Consider the following 23,748-nt stretch of genomic DNA (forward strand, 5'->3'; position numbering starts at 1 on the left):
GTTCATGCGCGTAGGATTGAATCTGGATTGTCAGATCGCTGGGAATACGGATCGCCTGCGTGGCACCTACTTTAGTGTGTTTTAACATGCAGCATGCTCCAGTTCGTCGGAACTGTTGACTGTGTTATCCCATGCGGCTGAATTTTTTTTTTTTTACTTTGACCCCCCTATTTCTGAGCGGGTAGGGGAAATTTTTTATCTTTTTTGGAGATTGACGATGGTTCTGGTGCGGTGATAGTCGGTGGTCGGTCTTCTTCTCCAACAGCTGGTCCTTCTTCTCCGGTGAGGGCAGGGCGGCTAGGGTTAATGTTCTCCTGCAATGCGATGTTTATATATTCATTTTGCATCAATCTGGACCATCCATTTGCATTGATGTGGAGCGAGGAGAGTCGTCCGACTTTTGCATGTTTAGACTGATTTTGTAAGCGAATCTGGACCGTTTATCGCGATTGATTTGTCTGTCTAATTGTATCTAAGGAGGGAACGAATCTAAACTATTCACGCGCACGGGATTGAACTTGGGCCATCGGATCGCTGGGCACGCGGATCGCCCGCGTGACCTCTCGCATGGCGCTAACATCAGCGTGTTTTGACACGCAGCGTGCTCCGGTTCATCGGGGCTACTGATTGAACTGTCCTACGTGGCCAATTTTTTTTTTTTTGTACTTTAACCCCTTGTTTTTAATTTTTCTTTCAAAAACACTATCTCAAACTCAAATTTTCACTTTTTTTTTTTCCAAAATTACTTTCAATTACGTACCTAATCTTAGCTTTTTTTCCTCAAATAATTTAATAAAATAAAATAAAATTAATTTAAATATAATTTTTAATTATTTTTATAAATACCAACATTGATTACAAACCAAATTTTGGGCTCGGATATTACAATAAAACTCTTAAAAGAAGAAAAAAATAGAAATTATAAACCTTAATAAGAATGTAACTGAAAATAAAAGTGTAACTGAAAAGTAATAAGTGAACAGTGTAAAGTGAAAGCGATATTCACATATGCAATTATAGGTAATTCAATGACCAGTGCAAGTAATGTTTGGAAGTGTAAGTGCAAATATTATGAAATCAATGAACAATATTATTTGTTTATATAAACGTGATGTTATAATATTTGTGATGTCTGAGAAATCATATGTTCATTATTATTAGTATAATGAAAAAAACTATACAACTTAACTGGAGAGTGGACATTTATTATCACTATTATTAAAATAAACTTCCATTGCAAGAAAAATAGGTTCATCCTTCATCTTCCTCCATGACACCTCTGTCCTTAACTGTCGCGCCTCTTCTTGCTTTATCTTAAATTCACATTTTCATCCATTCATATCCCTTTCTGCTTCATCATCTTTTGCCTAAATCGCTGCTCCTTCGTAGTTTCCTCGGCCTTCATAGTAGCTACTTCAAACACAATGGTACAAATTATGTGGCAATTGATATAAGAGAAGCTGTGAATCTAAGTTAAGGAGTGAATCAAAGAGGAGCTACGAAATAAACAGTTAACTAGCATCGATCAGAAGATGAGAGTTGAAAATGGCAAAATATAGGGCAAGAAAGAAGTCTTTGGTCTTTAAATATTCGGTTACTAACCATAGATTTGGTCATGCCACTCGTGCTGTTGATAGTCAAGGTGTCTTATTATGAAATCTCAAGTAAGATTGACATTTGCATGTTATCCCTAGATACTAGTTAAACATGGTTGAGATTGTGTTTGATTCTCACTTCGTTGACAAAAGTAGGAATGGTGAAACATTTGAAGACTGTTAGAAAATGAAGAAAATTCCCCATCCACCCGTTTAAAATACTATTATTAAAATATACTAATATTTAAATAGTATATAACATAAATAATTTATAAACATAGAAATGTTTATGGTTAAAAATTATTCTTTACTTGTATAAATACTTTCATCTGTAATTTATTTGATATAACAAATATGATATATATATATATCAAAAAATTCATTTTCTTTCTCGTTTCTTTTTCTTATTTTTAGCACTATTTGTATAATTATCTCTATCAACAAGTGGTATCAGAGTCTCTACGATCAAGAAGGTTATAGTACAATTTCCATAATATAAATTATGACTTTCGCAAGCACAACCCAGCAACAAGTTATTCTGTTTTTCAATGGAGAAAACTATGGATATTGGAGTATTAGAATGAAGGCTATCTTACATGCATTTGGCTTATGGGAAGTAGTAAAAAATGGTATACCAGAAGTTCAGGGTAATACCAATACATCAACTTTAGTTACCATAGATTAGCTAAAAAAAACTGTAGAAACATTAGCCAAAATTCATCTCGTCGCTTCATATATAATATTTTTTACGTATAATAAATGCCACTTCAGTAAAAGAAGCATGTGATATCTTAAAGAATGAATTTGAAGGAACAGAAAAGACAAGAATAGTCAAGCTTCAATCACTAAGATGTGAGTTTGAGAATTTAGAAATGAGAGATGGAGAAACCATCAAAGATTATTCTTCAAGAATAATAAAGTCGGTGAATCAACTAAAAGCGTATGGTGATAGCATTATTGATCAATGGGTAGTGGAGAGAATGTTGGTCAGTTTGCCAGGCAAGTTTGAAATGATGGTAACTGTTATAGAGGAATCAAACGACATATCTATGTTAATCATATCATAACTTATTGGTTCTCTTCAAGGTCTTGAAAACAAGATGTCAAGAAAATATGAAGCATCTTTAGAAGGAGCCTTCCAGTCGAAGCATAAACCTTCTTCCTCGATATCAAATAAAAACAAAGGTCAAAGGCAATACAAAATGGGGAACAATAAAGAAGGAGAAAAGAAAGGTAAATCACTTTATTGTAAAATTTATAAAAAATAAAATCATGAAAAAAGAAATTCCTGGCATAAAAAAAGTCACATCGTAATTTCTGCAAGAAGTTTGGTCACATGGAGCACGAATGCAAATTTTAAAAGTAACAAACAAGTGTGTCTGAGATTATAAATGAAGAAGATCGACTATTTTTTGCTTGTCAGAACATACCTAGTCAGAAGATGCTTAGCTTATTGATAGTGGATACACTAATTATATGACCAAGTGTTCAAATATATTCAGTGAAATATATACGTCATTTAAAGTTCCTATCAAAATGGGCAATAGAGCTACAGTAAAATTTAAAGTTAAAAGTATTGTTGCTGTACAGACAAAGAAAGACATATGATTGGTAAAAGATATTTTATGCATCCCTTAATTAGATCAAAATTTACTTAATGTTCCTCAAATGATACAGAAAGGGTACTCTCTTTAGTTTAAAGGTGGCTCTTATTTAATATTCAATCCAAAGGGAAACTCAATTGCTTGCATGAAAATGCAACAAAAAAGATTTCCTATACAATGCAGTATGCTGCAAGGGAAAAAAAATATATGCTCAGATAGACGAGGTAGCATGGTTATGGCACAAGGGCTCCCGACACTGTAACTTTCATAATTTTAAACTATTTTTACAAAAAAAATATGGTGAAAGGTCTTCTTATCATTTCAGAAACAAGTGGCATATATGATGGCTGTCTACTAGGAAAAATAACAAGACAATCATTTCCAGTGGGGCAAGCTTGGAGAGCATCAAATAAACTCGAGTTAGTGCATACTGATGTATATGGTCCTATGAGAACTCCTTCACTTGACAATAACAGATATTTCATCTTATTTATTGATGACTACTCTCAGATAACATAGATTTATTTCATAAAAGATCGGTATGAGGTCTTTAAAATTTTTTTCGAATTCAAGAGTTTTGTTGAAAAGGAAATTTCTTACTAGCTTAAGAATCTCAGAAGTGATAATGAGAAAGAGTATACGTCCTCAGAATTCAACAAGTTTTATGATGATGAAGGTATACATCATCAACTTACTGTTTCATATACTCCATAATAAAATGACGTATCAGAAAGAAAAAACAGAACTGTGATGGAAATAGTAAGATCGATGTTGAAGGATAAAGGTTTACCTAACAAGTTTTGGGCTGAACATACATCGATTTATCTCCAAAATCAGCTATTTATAAAGGCTATTGAAGGATGTATACCTATTGAAGCATGGTTTGGACATAAACCATATGTAAGTCACTTAAGAGTATTTGGGTGAATTTGTTACATCTATATACCAATAGAAAAATGACACAAACTTGATGATAAAGCACAAAAAAGAATATTCTTTTGCTACAGTTCTCAATCAAAAGGATATAGAATGTATAACCTATACACCTACAAAGTTTAAGTTAATAGAGATGTTGTGTTTGATAAAAATACTTCTTGGAATTGGGAGCATAATAATATTGACAAGAAGTATGTTATAACTCAATCATTCCAACAAGAAGAAGCTTCTCCACCAGCACCAACACTAGTCAATCAATCAGGTCAATATTCTCAAGAAGAGTCTAATAGTAGCTCAAACGATACTGATTCTCCTAAATATTAACATAATAGTTTATCTGACACAACACTTAAGAAACTTAAGAGATTGTCATAATTATATAGAGATACTGAAAGAATATCTGATCTTGATGCTGAACAATGTGAATTTTTTTGTTTTGCAACTCATGAACCAAATTGTTATGAAGAAGCATCTCAATATGAAGAATGGAGAAATGCCATGAAGGAAGAAATTTGCATGATCGAGAAAAACTAAACTTGAAAACTACAAACCAAACCATCAAACAAAGGTGTTATTGGTGTAAAATAGATATTCAAGACAAAACTTAATCCAAATTGTTCAATTCAAAAGCACAAAGCCAAACTGGTAGCTAAAGGATATTCACATTCACAACAATTTGGAGTGGATTATAATGAGATTTTTGCCCCAATATCAAGACAAGATACAGTCAAAATTATTGTTGCTCTCATAGTATAAAGAAGATGGAAGATTTATCAACTTGATGTGAAATCTGCTTTTCTCAATAGATTTCTTTAAGAAGAAATTTATGTTGAACAACCAACCCCTAGGGTTCGAGATCGAGGGAAAAGAAAACAAAATTTTAAGGCTGAAAAAAGCGTTAGATGGTCTTAAGCAAGCTCCTTGAGCATGGTATTATCGAATTGATTTGGCTGGATCTTTAGATGATAGGAAGAGTACTTTAAGCTATGCATTCTCGATTGAAAATGATGTGTTTTCTTGGCTTAGTAAAAAACAAGATAATGTGGCTCAATTAATAGTTGGAGCTGAGTATATAGCAGTATGTGCCGCTGCAAATCAGACAATATGGCTAAGAAGGATCTTATCAGAAATGGGTACAATTCAGAAACAACCCATAAAGATATTTTGTGATAGCAAGTCAGCAATAGCTATTGCAAAGAATCCAATTCAATATAGGAAGACTAAACATATTAAAATCAAATATCATTTCGTTCAAGAAGCTGAAAGTGAAGGAAAAATTAATCTAGTTCATTGTAGCTCAGAAGAACAGCTAGTTGATATAGTCACCAAAGCACTTCCAAAAGCGAAGTTTGATTTCTTCAAAGATAAACTCTATGTTCAAAGGAATTTCTTCAAAAAAGAGGGTTAGAAAATTAAGAAAATTCTCCATCCACCCGTATAAAATACTATTATTAAAATATACTAATATTTAAATGGTATATAATATAAATAATTTATAACCATAGAAATGTTTATGGTTCAAAATCATTCTTTACTTGTATAAATACCTTCATTTATAATTCATTTGATATAATAAATATATAAGATATATATATATATATATCAAAAAGTACATTTTCTTTCCCGTTTCTTTTTTTTTTTTTTTTTTTTAGCACTATTTGCACAATTATCTCTAATATTTCAAATAAAGACCTAGTGTCTTTAGTGGCTAAAGTTGGAGCTCATGAAAGAAATGTTCATTTGGGTAGGGTTTCTACACAACAAGATGAAAACCAATTTGCACGTGTGAGATATCATGTTGAAAGATGTTGTGTTGGGTGAATTTATAAAAAAAAAATTATAAAACTGAGGGATTAGAATTTGCCTTATGGAATTAAGTTGTGGCCTTTGGAAGAGTGTCATTGTTCATGGGACCGAAATTGGACAAAGGAGTAATTTGGAAAGTATAATTTGAGGGATTGTGCTTTGATTTTACCAATGGACTAAATCCAAAATTCTCTTTGTCATAGGTACCTTGAGCTTAGCAAATGCTGTTTAACACCCTTCACTTAATTTCTTATTGAATTTGGTGAATTTGTCTTCAACAGTGTGCTTATGGGACTAATAGAAATTCCTTTTGAGTCTTCTGAGATTATGAAAATCCCTACTGCTCAATATGAGTTTGGTGCTAACTTTATAGACCTGAAGGTTGATGGTTGCTATCAAAATTAATTATCTAGAAGCTATTTTAGGGCCAGTAATAATGAGAACGGTGATAACTTACCAGGAGGGTCTTGACGGATGGTAGACTAAATGCAACAGTGGGTACGTATTTATTGTACATTTGTTTTTTTTTTCTTTTACCTAATTTGTTTCTAATAGGTCAATTTTTATATAATTTTTATTTATTCTATATTTTATAAAAGTATATAATTTTAATTCAAACTCTTTATTATTATTCTTTTCATGACAACTTATTGTTTATAACTTGGTTTTTGTCATCTTATAAAACAAATATCAATTTTCTCTTTTCTCCTCTTAATTTTTATTTTTATATCTATTTATGTTTAAATGTGAAAATGTTTTTGCAAGTCAAAATGACGAAGAACCTATGAAAATAGATTTGGAAAAAAAGTACAAAAAGGTTTTAATTTTTTAAATATAAAATAAAATTTACGTAATTAATTAATAAAAATCTGACCATGTGGTCGAATAAGGAAGCCAAGGCCTTTTATGGGGTTCTGAAAGCAAATTTATTATTATTTAAAAATAGTAGTCCTGCTCCATATTACAACCACACCATGTGTCATGTCTCAGCTTCTTCTCTCCTACACGCGTAGCCTCTGCCAAGCCATATACCAGCCAATGGGGAGTAAATTATATAATTTGATGGGAGATTCTATAAATAAGTCTAAATTTTTATCTATTATGTAATTTTAGAAAAACAGGGGGTCTAGTGGTAATTTTCGGAACATGCTTTCTTCTTCGTGTGTGTATGTATATATATGTACCCACATATGAAGAAGAGAACATGTTCTGAAAATTACCACTAGACCCCCCTGTTTTCGTAAATTTACAGAATTTCCCCCCAAACTTATATAATATACGTTGGGTTAAAGATCTACTTCCCATTCGATTTGAGCGCATGGTTAAGAAATTAACATGCGAATTAAAATTTGTAGGCGGTCATGAGATTAAGCGTATTGACTTGCTAAGAAATGGTGAGAAATAAGTTTAAACAATTGAGAGTTGTCTATATTATTCTTGTAATTAAAATATTAAGATAATCTATTGTTAATAAAAACCCGTTTTAAAGCATATCCGGGATTAAATTTTAAAAAACACACTTTGAAAATTATAAGTTTATAATCAATTAAAATTTAACTAAATATGAAGTATATAACGTATATATATATATATATATATATGTATAAATAAAAAAACCTACATATATTTTTATCGTGGAAGATACTGAATTGGTTATCACATACAAAAATATCTATATTAATAAAATTAAGGACACATTAAATTTTATATTTATATTTTTGTTATAACTATGCCGTCAATTAAATTATTATTATTACTTAATCAAAATAGAATTAAATTAAAATTGAAATTTGTTGTCAGTTGAGATTATTTCATTTAATTAGAATTAAAATATTACTTTCTATATTACTATTGTGCCTAAATAGTTTATGTCGATGGTTATACAGTATAAGCACAATCAAGGTTGAACTTCTGTGAAGGTGAAAAAGCAAATAAGGGAATGGATGAAAAAACATATGAAGAAGAAAGAGTAAGGGATACTTATCTTGTGAATGCCACAAATAAAAATGAGTCACTTTCGGATTATCTTAAATATGAAGAACCTAACAAACTCCGACAATATATTACATTACAAATGAATTAAATAATTTAGTAATTTTTCATCTTTTATATTGCATGTTCATTAAGTATTCCATCATGTTTGCAACGTGCCATGTATATATTTGTAAAACAATACCTCAAACCCTCCAAGAAATTGACCATATAACAACTTATATTTTAAATAATACAGTCTAATATAGTGGCTAGGCGCTTAAATTTGACAATAATATAAAAACTACCAATTAAGTGTAATCCTCGAACACTAAACAATGGGTATACCAATCAACATAAAAACTTCCATTAATTTCAATACTACAACTCTTAAAGTTATATCCCAAATTGCCAGTATCAAATAAAACTCAAATTGATATGACAAAATTATCAAGATCAAGTTCAACAAATGCAAATGCAAGAGAAACAACTCATAAACACTCCAATTAATATGACAAAAATATCTACACTTTGTAAAGAAACTTAGCCGGGTAGGGTAGAGAGCATTTAATGCTCATTAATTTTTCTGTTGTATTTATTTTGAATGGAGTCTTAGAAATATATACACATATAGGGAAATGAAAAGAGGGGATAAAGGTGGTCTCTGGAAACGTCAGAGGCCACCAGCTGTATCCAACTTTTAAACAAAAAAACATATGGACCCTTCATTTTAGGGTTTTAATCTGAACAGTCCACCTGTCCATTTTGTTAGCCTTCTAATTTCCTTTTAATTCTTTTCACCCACTTCTCAAGATGAAGTCAGTTTGCTTTCGGCCCTTCGAGTTCCTCCCTATCTCTTCTTTGTCTCTTTGAACTCCCTTGTTGCAGATGTTTCATCTTGAACAGAAGCTGATGATGTGCTGAAGTCCCTAAAGGTTTTATGAGCAAATCGGCGAGCTGTTCCCTCGAGGTGACATGCTTTATTTCAACGAAGCCCTTTTGAACCTAGTTACGTATTATGTGGCAGTCGATGTCAAGATGTTTCGTTCGTTCATGAAAAACCGAACTTGCTGTGATATGTTTGGCTGCTTTGTTGCCGTAGTTCAAGACTTACTCACCATAGCTTGTTTCTTTGTTTTCCAAGAGATCAGTGCAGGCCCAAGGAAGATGCAGAAGCCCGTGAGTGATTTGCGGGTTATCAAACACAATGCCCAGTCTGAATCACAAAAAGCTTGAACTTTAAAGTCATTTTTTCTCGGAAAGAATATGCCATGCTCTGGATATTGCTTTAGGTACCTAACAACATGTAGTGCAGCGTCGAGGTGCGGCCATCTGGGTTGTTGCATGAACTGGCTGAGGTGTTGAGTGGAGTACGTTATGTCAGGCCTGGTGAAATTGAGATAAAGTAAACGGCCGATTAGTTGTCTATATCTCTCCTGATATGGTAAGATCTCTCCTTCCTCTGTATTTAGTTTTAGTTCGGAAGGTAGGGGAAAGTGGCTTCCTTTTGTATCTTCCATCTTTGTATCTTGTAGAATATTTTTGGTGCATTTTTTTGGCTAATGTAGATTCCTTCTTTTGACCTAGCTATTTCGACTCCGGAAAAGTATCTTGCTTGGCCGAGGTCCTTGATTATGAAGGCTTCGTTCAAGGTGCTTTTAACTCCGCAAATATCTTCTTCATTAGGACCCGTGACAAGTAAGTCATCAACATATATCACAACTGCAACGTAGGTTTCTTTTGTTCCTTTTATGAATAGACAGTGGTAAGCTTCTGACTTGGTGAAGTCGATAGATTAGAGCTTTGAGGTAAGTTCCTTTTTCCACTGGCAGCTCGCTTATTTTAGGCCATATAGGCTCTTGGTTAGACGACATACTTGCCCTTTACTAGCCTTAAAATAGCCCTCTAGAGGTTTTAAGTATAGTTTCTCTTCCAAAAAATCATGTAGGTATGCGTTGTTGATGTCTAACTGGTATATTGGCCAGTCGCTTGCGGCTACCACAACTAAAAGTAACCGAACCGTGACCATTTTGGCCACTGGTGAGAAGCTATCATGATAGTTTATGCTGAACTCCTAGTTGTAACCTTTAGCTACAAGTCTTGCTTTGTATTTATCAACTGATCCATCACCATTGTATTTTATTTTGTATACCTATTTTGAGTCGATTGCTTTCTTTCTTGTTGGTAGTGCAGTTAGTTCCCATGTTCTATTTTCTTCCAGTGCGGATAGTTCGGCTTGCATGGCCTCAACCCACTTGCTGTCCTCTTTAGCATCCCTATATGACATTGGTTCTTTGGTAATAGACACTTGTGCAATAAAATTAACATAGATGTGGTTGTATGTAGGTGAGGTGGACATGAGGAAAAAAAGCTCAAGCATGGGTTGTTCAGTGGTGTGGGTGACAAAGTCTTCCATCCAGGCGAGCTTATTTTTCACCCTGATGCTCCTCCTCACTTCAGACTCCTGGGGAGTGCTGGTTGGTAAAGAAATTTCTTCTCTTCTTTGTGGCTGGTTTTCAAGTGTGTTTACTGTGTCGTCATTTGGTATTGGCAGTGGTATGTCGTGGTAATCTGGTTTAGGGTGTTCTGTTTCATATGGGAAAATATGTTTGTGAAATATGACATCCCTTGACAAAAATGTTTTTCTATTTGTTATATCATATAATTTGTAAGCCTTTGCATCGAGTGCATACCCTACGAAAACACACTTCAAAGCCCTAGGTTCAAACTTATCTTTTACAGGGGTGACATCTGTAGCAAAATATAGACAACCGAACGTTTTTAGGTTTGAATAATTCAGCTGTTTTTTATACAGAATTTCATAAGGAGTTTTTCATTTTAAAATAAAGCTTGGTAAAACCTTTATTATGTGTGTGGCTGTGATTATGGCTTTATCCCACACACTTTTGGGTAATTTTGATTCAAACATCAGTGCCCTAACAATTTGTAATAGGTGCTTATGTTTCCTTTTCACCACCTCATTCTGCTATGATGTGTATGTACAGATTTTTTTTATGCATGATACCCTTTTCTTGGAAATTTTTTTTGCATGAGGTGTTTATGAACTCAGTGTCGTTGTCTGTCCTAACTGTTTTGATTATTTTCTGAAATTGATTTTGTATTAGATTGTAAAAATATTTCAAGGTATTTGGTACACATTTTTTTTAATAAATAAGTCAAAGTGGCTCTTGAAAAATCATAAACTATGGTTAAAAATAAAGTACACCGAGGTACAATTAACCAAGTATGGTCCCCAAAGGTCAACATGTATTAAGCTAAAAATGTCACTAGTATTGATGAAACTTTTAGAAAAAAATAAGCGCTACTGTTTTGCCAAGGGGCATATTTCACAATCATATAGAGCTACATTGCCTGGTAACTTTAGACTGGGAATGTGGATCAGCTTTTTTTGTGGATGTGTGGCTGAGTCTTTTGTGCCATAGTTGTAGGTTATTTTCTTGGGTGTGGCTGATGTACGCTTTGTTAGGGTCATTGTCTTCACTTAAGGTGTACAGGCCCTTCATATTGTTTCCTTCCTCAATATTTTATTACTTGTCAAATCTTGCACAAAATAATGGTTGGGATAAAAAGAAATGTAGGTATTTGTAACTTGGGTTAGTTTTCTGACAGAAATAAAGTTACAAGTGAATTTTGGTATATAAAAAACATCTTGTAGAATTAAGTTTTCATACAGCTTTATGGTTCCTTTATGGGTTGAATGACTCGCGGTTCCTTCTAGTAATGAGACATACACTGTAAGTTCTATTTTGACGGGTTTTGAAAGTATTTTAAAATTATGGAATATGTGAGATGTGGCATCTGTGTCTATTATCCAAGTTCCTATGTTATTAGAGGTATATAAAAAACAACATTTAAGTTGCTTACTAGGGGGGCCAGAGTAGCCCATGCACCCTATCGATTCTGCTGTGTTTGCTCTTTGGTCCTTCAAGTACTTGCTAATCTCCTGTTGTATGAGTGTGGATATTTCTATGCCCCAGTTTGTGTTGGATACTTCTGTTTTGGTGTTATCAGGGGCATTGTTTGCCACTGCATTAGCCTTTTCTTTGTTCCTTTTTCCTTTGTGTTTTGTAAACCATTCTGGGTAATCATGGAGCTTGAAGCAAGTGTCCTTTGTGTGTCCTGTGTTTTTACAGTAAGTGCATGCGCTGCTGTCCTTTTCTTTTATTCGGTTTGGGAATTTTGGATTGTCTTTCAGGTTGGTGTAAAATGCAGTAAGTGTCCCCTCAAATGAGTTACTATTGTGTACTTTCCTATATTTTTCAACACTAATCACCATAGAATAAGCTCTATTTACTATGGGTAAGGGGTCCATGATCAATATTCTAACATGGTCGTACGAGTCATTAAGACCCATTAAAAATTAGATTAAGTTGTTGGTGTTATCTATTTCATTGTGTTGTGTTGCAGCATGGCAGGTGCAAGCAGGTGAGGGCCTTAGGTATGTTAACTCATCCCACAGCCTTTTGAGTTTTGTGTAATAGGCTATGACAGAAAGGTTAAATTGCGTGATAGAACTTATTTCACATTTTAACTGATACAATAGAGGTCCGTTACTTTCACCATACCTTTTTTTTTATTTCAGCCCACATGTTTTTTGCTGATGTGGTGAACAGGAAGGCGCTAGCAAGCTCTTTGTTCATCGAGTTCAGAATCCAAGACACCACCATGCTATTTGTTTTAGGCCATTATTCATATTCTGAAGCATCAGGTTCGGGCTTTCTGCATTTGTCGTCGACGAGGGCGAGCTTATCCTTGGCTCTCAATGTGATCACCATGGCTCGGCTCCAAGACAAGTAGTTGGATCCATCAAGTATGGTTGTGACGAGCTGCATTTCGGGCTGGTCTGAGCTTAGGAGTGCCAATACATCTGTATTAGGATTTTTCATTGAGCAGTAGAGTAATATTGTAATGTAAAAATCAAGAGAATCAGTGCTTATCACAGGCACTTCTCTGATACCATGTAAAGAAACTTAGCCGGGTAGGGTAGAGAGCATTTAATGCTTATTAATTTTACTGTTGTATTTATTTTGAATGGAGTCTTGGAAATATATACACATACAGGGAAATGAAAAGAGGGGATAAGGGTGGTCTTTGAAAATGTCAGAGGCCACCAGCTGTATCTAATTTTTAAACAGAAAAAAACATCTTGACCCTTCATTTTAGGGTTTTAATCTGAGCGGTCCACCTGTCCATTTTGTTAGCCTTCTCATTTCCTTTTGATTCTTTTCACACTTCTATTGATTTAAATACTAAAACTCTATAAGTCATATCCCAAATTGCATTATTAACTACCAAAACAATGAGTATAGCTCTACTAAAATTGCTCAATTGTTATAAGAAAGACAGTATTAAACAAATTATTTTTCCTCTTCAAACAAAGGCAAAGATGGCTCACAGCTCCCTCAGTCTAGTTGCTGATGATGAACCTCTTTTATGTCAAATTTCATTAACCAGCCTTCAAATCTATTACCCCATCATTAGTCGACCCAAGACAAATGCCTCATGGATGTTGTACATGCCTATAATAAATGACTAGTGCAAACTTCTTGATGTGAATTGAGTTTTATTGATATTTATTTATATTTTGGGGATAGTTTATATTTATTCTAGTGGATATTTTATATATATCATGAAAAATATTTGATGTATATCTTAAAGAATTTTTGTTTGAGAAAAACTTTGTTAGTCTCTCTATAAATAAGTTTGCAAACTTATTGGTGATGTACTTTCTATTTATTATAGCATAATACTTTCTTATCAGTCCTATCCGTGGATGTAGACTTATTGTCGAACCATCTTAAAACCTTATGCTCTTTTATTTCTCTTTTTACTTTGGTGTGATTGTGCATAGTTCAAGCATTTATTTTTTTATAACAAGTGATATCGGAGTTTAGGTTTGAGCTGAGTTAGAGAGAGGAAGCCATATCAGTTAGTGAGAGAAAAAAATAAATCAATTTTTTGGCCGAACACAGTTCGAAGAAGATAAATTGTATAGTGACGACGATTCATGGCGAAACTGTTGCGACAAGGGAGAAAAAGACCGACTAAAGACGAACGAAATGTGCCATCTGATCTGTGTACGATGGCTTTGCTCAGAGGAAGAATGAGCTACAGACGGTTTCGTTTCGGCCAGAAACAGGAGAAGAGGCACACAATCTGACTGAATTTACGTTTGTGCGTGACATAGAGATGGAGAGAAACTAGATAAAGTAGTCTGTGTGTGAAACCAGAGAAGAAGAACTAGTGTGCAACGACTCAATTGCACAAACTTTGATCCAGGATGTTTTCAAGCAATTTTTAATGCATTTTTAACATATCCGTGTTGGATCAGAGGGGTCATGGCTTTCTGTGGTGTTTTTGGCGATTTCAGGTGGCAGCGAGTGGCGGCTAACGACGACACGTGAATTTTCAACGACAACACATGTGGTGACACGTGGCGGCGCGTGAAGTTTTGGTGACCATTGTGTGGTGGCTTGTGGCAACCTGTGAGACTTTGACGGTGGTGTCCGATGGTATTTTCTATATGGTGGTACTTCTATATCATTAGTTTTTTATTTTCTGACAATGTTATTTCTCTTTGTTTGTTGTTGGTGCATAGTCTAGAGATTTGAGATGATATCCACAAAGTATAAAATAGAAATATTTGATGGTGGTACGAGTTTCAATATGTGGAAGATTAGAATGAGATTGTCCTTGGTTTTACAAAGTTTATAGGGGCAAATGAAAAAAAGATATCCTGAGGGTATGAGAATTAGAAAAGGTAAATCTGCAAGATAGAGTCTTATGTGCGATTTTTATAAGTGTGAATGACAATGTTCTGCGAAAAACTGTTGGAGACATTTCGGCTTCAGTTATATGGAAGAAACTGGAAGAGTTATACTCAGTGAAATCACTGCCAAACCACTTTTATCTAAAGAAAAGATTGTACAATATGAGAATGAATGAATTTACATCCATTAAATAAAACCTTGATAAGTTTAATTTCATAATTATAGATTTAAATAACATAAATATTAAGATTGAAAATGAGAATCATGCATTGATTGTATTATGTTCATTATCATTTTCTTATGAGACTTTTTTTGATACTCTACTGTATGAGAAAGTTAGATTTCACTAGATAATGATAGCAATGCACTAAAAAGTAAATACATTCGAACTCTTTTATACATATATAAAGTAAATACATTCCAACTGTTTTAAATACTATTATAAAGTGAACTTCTTCTTCCTTAATACACACAAGATCCTAAATTTTCTAACAACAATACATTAATTCGGTAAAATATGAGAAAATCAATATACAATACATTTACTCCATTGAGCAAGATACTTGTTGTTGTGCCTTTATGTCCAAGTTGAATATTTGTAAAACAAAGAGAAAAGGAAATGCAAAAAACTAGAGCTTCTGATGTCTCTGTGAGAGGAAGAAGTCTTGAGAAGAAGAAAACCTGATTAAGGGTTTTCAGGTGGAGAAGAAGAGGTATTTCTACTCATTTTTTTCTGGTGTAACAGCAGCCAAAATACACCGTTTAATGAAACAATGTGTTTTAGTTCCCATATGGAAGCAGCCTAACAGAACATGGGCTACACGCAACCCATTTCTAATGTGCCTTTTAACAAATATTTATATATATATAAATTATATATACAAATAAAGACCAACAAGAAGAGAAGTAGTATCTTCTACATGGGGTATTGGGCACCACTAATGAACCAAACTTGACCGTTGAGTTCAAATCTTCGGGTTCTCTCTCCCATTTGCCTAAATTATTACAGTCTTCAAATATATATACTTATATTAACATTGGGGAAGTGGCCATAATAAATATACTCAAACCTTCTGGGGTCTGACAGATGCAGGTCTGAAAATGGCAAACTGCCCTCTTTTTGTATAAAAATATCTTTAAGTATAAAATATTTGAATTTATTTGTATAAAAATAAATTTTTGAAATATCTTTAAAAATAAGATAAAATTTATATAAAATAATTTTAATTTTACTTACTAATAAATTTAACGGTTTGAAGTTACTAGCACAACTAATAAATTGAATAAATTAATTATTAGATATATATAATTAATTTACCACAAAATATTTTGCTAAAAAAAATTTATTATATACATTGGTCATTTCTCCTAATCGCCATCATCGCTCTAGAGCCACTTCTGCCACACTTTCTGTCTTTATTTTATCGGAGTAGAAATCAAAGTTCAAGAGCAAGAGTAAGCTACTCACAAAGAGTTTACAAGCCTTGTAAAAGGCTATAAGAGCATTTATTATTTTATTTTAATATTTATAAATTTATTCTATAAAAATTTATTGATCATTTTTAATTTTTATTAATTGAATAAAAATATTATGTAAAATATTCTAAATTTGTTGTATATAAAAATTAATTTTGAAATAATCTTTAAAATATAAAATAAGATTTACATAAATAATTAGTAGGATAGTTCAAATAGTTTGGTTATATCCCTATTTAAACCAGTTAAAAAAAGATAAAAGAATTATAACATATAATAGTAATATTAAAAACAATTACTAGCCCTAGTCTCTATAAGTCATTGTCTTCACTCGCTAAACTTATAGCCCGTCTTCTCATCTTTTCTTCATTTCTTCTTCCTCAATTTACTGCTTCTTCTTCCTCTCTTTTTCGTCTCCGTTTACTCCCTACCAGGAATTGCCTTCTCCTAACTATAAATCCTTATACATATATATATATATATATATATATATACGATCGTGTTCTATAGTTATTGCTACTGCCATTGTTCCAGTGGTAGGCAAAGCGAAAGAAATAGAGTAAGTCACAGAAATAGTTTTTCTCTGCAGAGATGAAATTACTTATTTATAATATGCTATCGTCAAATATCAAAGGAGTGACCTGCGGGTTTCCTCTCCATATTGAAGTGGAACAAGTTGTAGAGAAAGAAGTTGATTTCAACACCGATTTTCTCAATAACATATTTCCTAAAATCGATTGGAAAGTGCCAGTTGGAGCGGTGCGAACTATGGGTTATAGGGAACTTTCGAAGGAGGCGCCCGAGTCTTCGGCGCTCGAATCATACGAATTCATGAGGAAGTTTCATCATGCACTTCTTGAGCTCCACCTGGAGGAGGATGCTTTAGTTTATCTCGAAACCAGAATGAAATTTCCTGCAAGTAAGGGGATTCCTAATATGCTTCTTCATGAAGATGAGGTTTGAGGAAGATTGTTACCGAGTTTTCTTGTTGGGTTCAATGATAATTAGGGTTGTGATTTAGATACCGTGAGTTAATCTGTAATGAGATGATTTGATATCGACTGAAATTGCTTACTCTACTTTTATTGTCATTTCGATCTATGGAGTGGTAAGAAGCTTTTAACTACTTAATCTTTTTATATTTCGCCGTATAATTAATTCGTGTAATTTTTAATATATATGTAAAAGCCCAAATCCTTTTGAGAATATAACATAATAATAAAATAATAATCCTGAAATTTATTATTTTAGTGGAAGCATTTAAAGTTTGAAGGATATATTCCTTACACGTTTATTTAAAATATCCAAATATCCAATAAAATTATGAGAATGCCTTTGAAACTTAAATAGAAAAAAATATAAAAGAAAACAAATATGGTTAACCTCTACTCGAAATTAACAAAGTGAAAAAGATAATTCATTAACTGATCTCTCGCTATTCAGGATCCGGGTCTTGGTTGTCCTGATCTAAAATGGTTAATAAGAAATGAGTGAACTACACTAACTCAGTAAGAATATTAACGCTTTACTACTGATACAGAAAATCAATGGATTACAGGAAATATAAAACAACCAATAGAGCCCATTTTTAATAAAACTCGAATGCTAATACATTTATTATTCGTTTCACTGAAAATGTTAGCATTTTCTCGACTAATCTATAACTTCTCATCTGCTATTCATTAAGATAAAAATCAAAATAATAATATAACAATATACATTTCAAAAGACGTATAACAATTAACCCTTTATTTTTTCCCAAAATCGGATTCCTTACCATATTCATCTCTACTCTATCATTTTACCTTTCCCTATCAGTATCATTGGAATCTCCACTACACGTGGACACGGACATTTTTTTTTGTAATCAAACGGTCGTTCCCAAAACTCGTTTGGTAATAAGTGCCACAACACACAACCATCTCAATATCTTGGTTGGTATGAGCGTAATTAAAATAATACTCAATCCCGTCCGATATGAGACTTTTTAGTCTCATACGACTGAAGATAACGTCCACGTTAGGGTTGACCCTATGTATCAAGTCCGTACACTCTTTTCCATGACATCGGATAAGCCTTTTCATTTAATGTCATTAGTTCACGTATATCCTTTCTTTTATTTACTATTTAGCCTTAAACGCCTCGTATATCCGCATTCCCAAGCCACACAAGAAGTATGAAATTTATATTTATGAATATGTGAGTGACATAAGTGTATATTATGTTGACTAAAATGTGTTATGCATAAAATAGAACAAGAGGGAACATGGATAAAAAATCATATCATGCCATATCCAAGATTAAACTAATAGATTGAAGTAAATAGAACAGTAGAGAAATAAGCACCATAAAGCAACTGAAGAAATAACTAACACAATTAACTAATGACAAGCATAGTTGACTGGTTATTAGCTACATCGGCAACATGTACTTAATTAATCAAGGAATCTCCAATTATCTAAAATTTTCATTTATTATTAATTTAGTTTTAATTTAACTGTAATAGGAAAAAAAGGTGAGGGAGTCTTACTCTGGGTCGGTGTCCAGAACACTGCCTTTTTCACCACGGTTCTCGACGGTTTTTAATTCTTGAATTTCTTGAACTTTCCTAATAAGATTGAAATGTATGTTAAAATGGCATGAAAATATGCTAGGAACAGCAAAAGAAGATAAAAAAATCTCATCGGGGGCAAGTTGGGGTTCTGATGCGGTAGCGTCGCCGTGCTCTATTACTTAGTCCTCATTCTCTAACGGCCCTTCCTCTTAGTCAGACCGGTTTCGGCTGGTTCTTGGTGAAAATATGTTTAAAGAAGATAAAAAAATCTCATCGGGGGCAAGTTGGGGTTCTGATGCGGTAGCGTCGCCATGCTCTATTACTTAGTCCTCATTCTCTAACGGCCCTTCCTCTTAGTCAGACCAGTTTCGGCTGGTTCTTGGTGAAAATATGTTTAAATCATGGTTTGGGAGGGTTTCCCAATGAAAGGAAGGGGAAAACAAGTGCTTACCGGCGGTTTCAATCCTCTGGTGCTGTGGCTCAGCCAAGCTCCACCATTTCTTCCTTGCAGTTTATGATTGCTCTTGGTTATCCTGCATCGAAAACATGTTAGACGATTAAGGGCGGAGAAACGGCAAAAACGGGAAGAATTTTTGGCCTACCAATGTGTTTTCGGCATTCTGGCATTCCTCTGGTGGTTGTGTCTCCTTTTGGCTGCCTCTTTTCTTTTTCTCCGACTTTGGGTGTTGGCTAGGGTTAGGATTTCAATGAAAGAGGTTTAAATACTTATCTTCTATCGATTCCAATCGTCCATTCTTAGAGGCATGGAGGCACGTGGGCCGTCGAATCATGCTTGTTTAAAAAATCAATCTCGGCCATGCATTAAGATTTGTGTGGGGCATTAAGAGCCTTTTTAGAGAATTAATCTAGGTCGTTCATGCACGCGGGAGTGAATACAAACTGTTTGATCACCCTGGTATGCGGATTACTGACGTGGCTCTCGCGTGGAGCCTGTGTCAGCGTGTCCACCACACGGTGGTCCTGACTTGCCGTGCTGCTGATGCGGCCGTCCTATGAGGCCCAACTCTTTTAATATATGGAGTGACCCTGTTTTTCCAAATTTCTTTCAGACAAGTGCCCTTTTATTTATAGAGTGGCCCTAAAATTTTGAATAGTGTTTTAAAATGTTGTAAAATACATATTTTTTTAAAAAATGTAAATAAAAATTAAACTTATGTATTTTTATTATTAGAAAAATAAATAAATTTAAACATTCTAAGCCTAATTCATGGACTTAGGGTGTTACAATATATATATATATAATTCTCTTCTAACAAGTCCCCCAATAAAACACAATATCCTTTAACAAATTTTTGTGTGTGCGGACATCCTGCCCAGTCACTATCAGTGTAAGCTTTTAGTTTTAATTCAGATATGCTTGAGTAAAACAGACCCTCACCTGGAGTGCCTTTAACATACCTCAAAACCTTATATACACCCTTTATATGGCAGTCTCTAAGGCTCTCCATGAATTGCCTAGTCAATGTAAGTTACATCAACCTACCAATCAAACTTCTGTATATTCTTGGATATGGGATTGACTCTCCTTCATCCCTTGAAAGTTTAATGTTGTGGTCCATGGGAAACGATGAAGTTTTGTTTTGCAAAACTCTTGCATCCTTTAAAAAGTCTAAGACATATTTCCTCTGACATATATGAACTCCTTTATTTGATCAAACAACTTTAATTCCAAAAAAATATTTTAAATTTTCTAAGTCCTTAATTTTAAACTTATTATCCAGTATTACCTTTAGTTCTTTAATCACATCTTCGTCATTACCTGTCACAATGATGTCATCACTATATACAAGTAAAACTGTAAAACTATTACCGTTAGCCTTTATGAACAAACTGCGGTCCATCTTAAACTGTTTGAAACCTTATTGAGTAATAAACTTAGAAAATTTGGCATACCATTATCTAGACACTTGTTTAAGTCCATATAAGCTTTTTTGCGTTCTATAAACTTTCCCTTCTCTCCTTTTAGGATGCCCGGAAGGAAGTTCCATATATAGCTCTTCATTTAAGTCTCTATGCAAAAAGGCATTATTGACATCCAGTTGCTGAAGATGCCATCCCCCAATTGCTGCTAAAACTAATAATATTCTTATTGAAACTATTTTGGCCACTGGCAAGAAAGTCTCATGGTAATCTAGACCTTCTATTTGAGTGAAGCCCTTAGCAACAAGTCTGGCTTTATGTCTCTCAATCATCTACATTGAATTTTACTTTGTAAACCCCCTTCCATCCGATAGATTTTTTTCTTGCAGGGAGGTCCACAATCCTCCCAGTAATCTTGAAGTACCCAACAGTATTTGTGTAATGCCCCGACTTTTTTTTGTGCAGCATTAGAATTACCCTATTAACATACGTGGTATAATATAAATCATCACAAAAATAATTTCGACCATCCATATAGAAAATGTTTAATGCAAATCATTTAAATTACTAAATCCATTGTATATCTCTCAATGTGATAGATTATAATTTCACAACTTCTCGTTTCCAATGAGTTACTTACTACTAATTATCCAAGTATTTTGTTTCTCTATCTATAATCCCTGCTCCGTCATCTCTACCTGCTAAGTTTGGGAGCATGTAGCTCTGGTCCAGCTTCCGGTACTACATCAACTGTAAATAATAGGAAATGAGCATACAAAAACTCAATAAAGTAAACTCAAATTATAGACAAGGTACGACAAACCAGTTAAATGCCTATCCCTTAAGATCTCCACTTCCATTGGCCACGCCATATTTCCTACCCACACTCTTATCCCCTTGTTCTCCTACCCTTACTGTACCTACATCATCTCCTCAAAGAGAATCATCAACTCTCCCACTTCTTACCATGTAAGGTCACCATGTTAGACCATCTCAACATTTCCCACGTACCTGTCCACACGACCCTGGTTCCGCTACCCACCCACACAATCACTCCCAGATAAGCCCCTCCTACAACTATCACCAATATCGGCGACCCTTATTTGTCACCACTCGACCCCCAACCAGCCACTCACTCATAACCTTATCCATTTCTTCCCTACCAATATCGGTGACTTAACTCATTCCCAATCTCATCAATCCGCGACCATAAACTAGTCACACACTCACACCATTAGCTTCTCGGTAACCCCCAAATCGTCACTAACTTCGGCGACTCAACTCATCCCCGATCTCATCAATCCATGATCATAAACTGGTCATACACTCACATCGTTACCTTCCCGGCAACCCCCAAACCGTCACCAACATCGGCAACTCAACTCATTCCCGATCTCATCAACCCACGACCAAAAATTGGCCACACACACTCACACCGTTACCTATTCGGCAACCCCCAATCCGTCACCAACATCGACGATCCCACTTACCCCTAGTACCAATAGCCAGCAATAGCCAACATCGACTTATTCAGCCACCAACAATATCACCAGTAGAGTAATACAATTTCCACAACAATAGTTCAACAACACACATGCACGCATATTCAACAAACACAAAGAATAATTCATACAAATATACATATTCAAAAAGTACATAAACTAGCTCATACTAACATCCACACATATGTTCATTCAACATAATCCATATATACACTCATTATCCCCATCATATTACTTATACCTACTCATCTCCTCTCACTGTATCACAACCTCTTATCTCTCCCAATTACTCCTCTCGGCCATACACACACACTTTCTCTCACTTATATATCTCTCTTTCTTATCCCCTCCAAGTGTCCCTCTCGACTACTCCCTCACACTAGTATAATTCCCTCTCACTCTCACTGTCATTTCTCTCTCAGCTCCTTCTAATGTCCGTCTCAGACTACTCCCTCTCACTTATATCTCTCTCTCGCGACTTTCCCAATGGTGCCTCTCAAACCTCCCCTACATTCACAATCACCGGTATTAGTCCACTCCTAGCCCTACCTCAGAGGTCTCTAAATCTCATCTCTCCTTGGTGATAAATACTCACCTATGCGTTTATTTTTACTTTTCCTAGCCCAAACTCTACGTTAATCAGAATTCCTCTCCTGGTGGTGACGATATACATAGATCGCACTCTCATTCGTAATTCCCGCATGGTTTCCTAACACGTTCGTCTACCAGATTTTTTCCTCCCTAATCACTCTCTTCTCGCTCCCTACGAGAAACACAAGAAATAAGGAAATAAACGGAAAAGAAAAAATATCTAGCATCTACTCGCAATCTTCTTACAGATCAGGCTCTAGAACCTAGTTCTTTTGATCTGAAATGGTTAAATAAGGAATGAGTTACACTAGCCCAGTAAGGATATCACAGTATATCACCGACACAGAAATAAAGGTGGGTATAAAAACAAAAATAACTAATGGAGTACTAAATTAAGTAAATCTATTTATTAGTCATAAAATCATTTACTATTCACTTACCATAGTAGAATTTATGAAAATAACCTATGTAGACAATAATATCATACGGATCATAATTTCATATAAGATCAGCAACATAACACATATAATAAATCTATACACATTGTCAAATAAACCAAACAATAACTGTCACCTTTTCATAAGCCTATTAGTATCTATGGGGGTTCATAGCGATATCCCTGCTACACGTGATCCCTTTCCTTTAACAATCTCAATCATGGGTCATCCCCAAACTCGTTCGGTATGAGGGTGAAGCGGGTCGTCCCCATACCCCGTCTGGTATGAGTGCCAAATTACCAAATCTCCATACCCTATCTGGTATGAGATAATGTTCACGGTAGGATTCCTTATATACCAGGTCTATCCACCATCTCCTAGGATATCTAGAAAGGCTGCCGTTCCATCTGTTTATTTAATCACACAACTTTTCTGTTTTCTTTTAGTCTCTATTTTCCAAATCAACTATGATCACATAAGCAAACAAACATGCATCAGGGAATGCAATCATATCTCAATTTCCCAATCGAACAATAATCACGTAAGGCATCAATTCATGCATTCAAACCATGAAATTGATAAACAAGATACCATCATACTTTTA

The 23,748-nt window shown here is 34.3% G+C and overlaps 1 long non-coding RNA gene and 1 pseudogene across 1 annotated transcript; both read left to right on the forward strand.

Annotated features, from left to right (window-relative positions):
- The first annotated feature begins 8,808 nt into the window (after positions 1–8,808).
- LOC148253307 (uncharacterized) lies at positions 8,809–12,965 on the forward strand. The gene is made up of 2 exons (XR_015812825.1): positions 8,809–9,356; positions 9,500–12,965. It is a non-coding gene; the product is annotated as an uncharacterized LOC148253307 (long non-coding RNA).
- A 3,579-nt stretch (positions 12,966–16,544) lies between these two features.
- Positions 16,545–17,364, forward strand: LOC110826310 (multifunctional methyltransferase subunit TRM112 homolog A pseudogene; annotated as a pseudogene).
- Positions 17,365–23,748: the final 6,384 nt, after the last annotated feature.

This window comes from Carica papaya, chromosome 6 (assembly GCF_054855325.1).
Source record: "Carica papaya isolate Zhongbai chromosome 6, ASM5485532v1, whole genome shotgun sequence".
Taxonomy (NCBI): Eukaryota; Viridiplantae; Streptophyta; class Magnoliopsida; order Brassicales; family Caricaceae; genus Carica; species Carica papaya.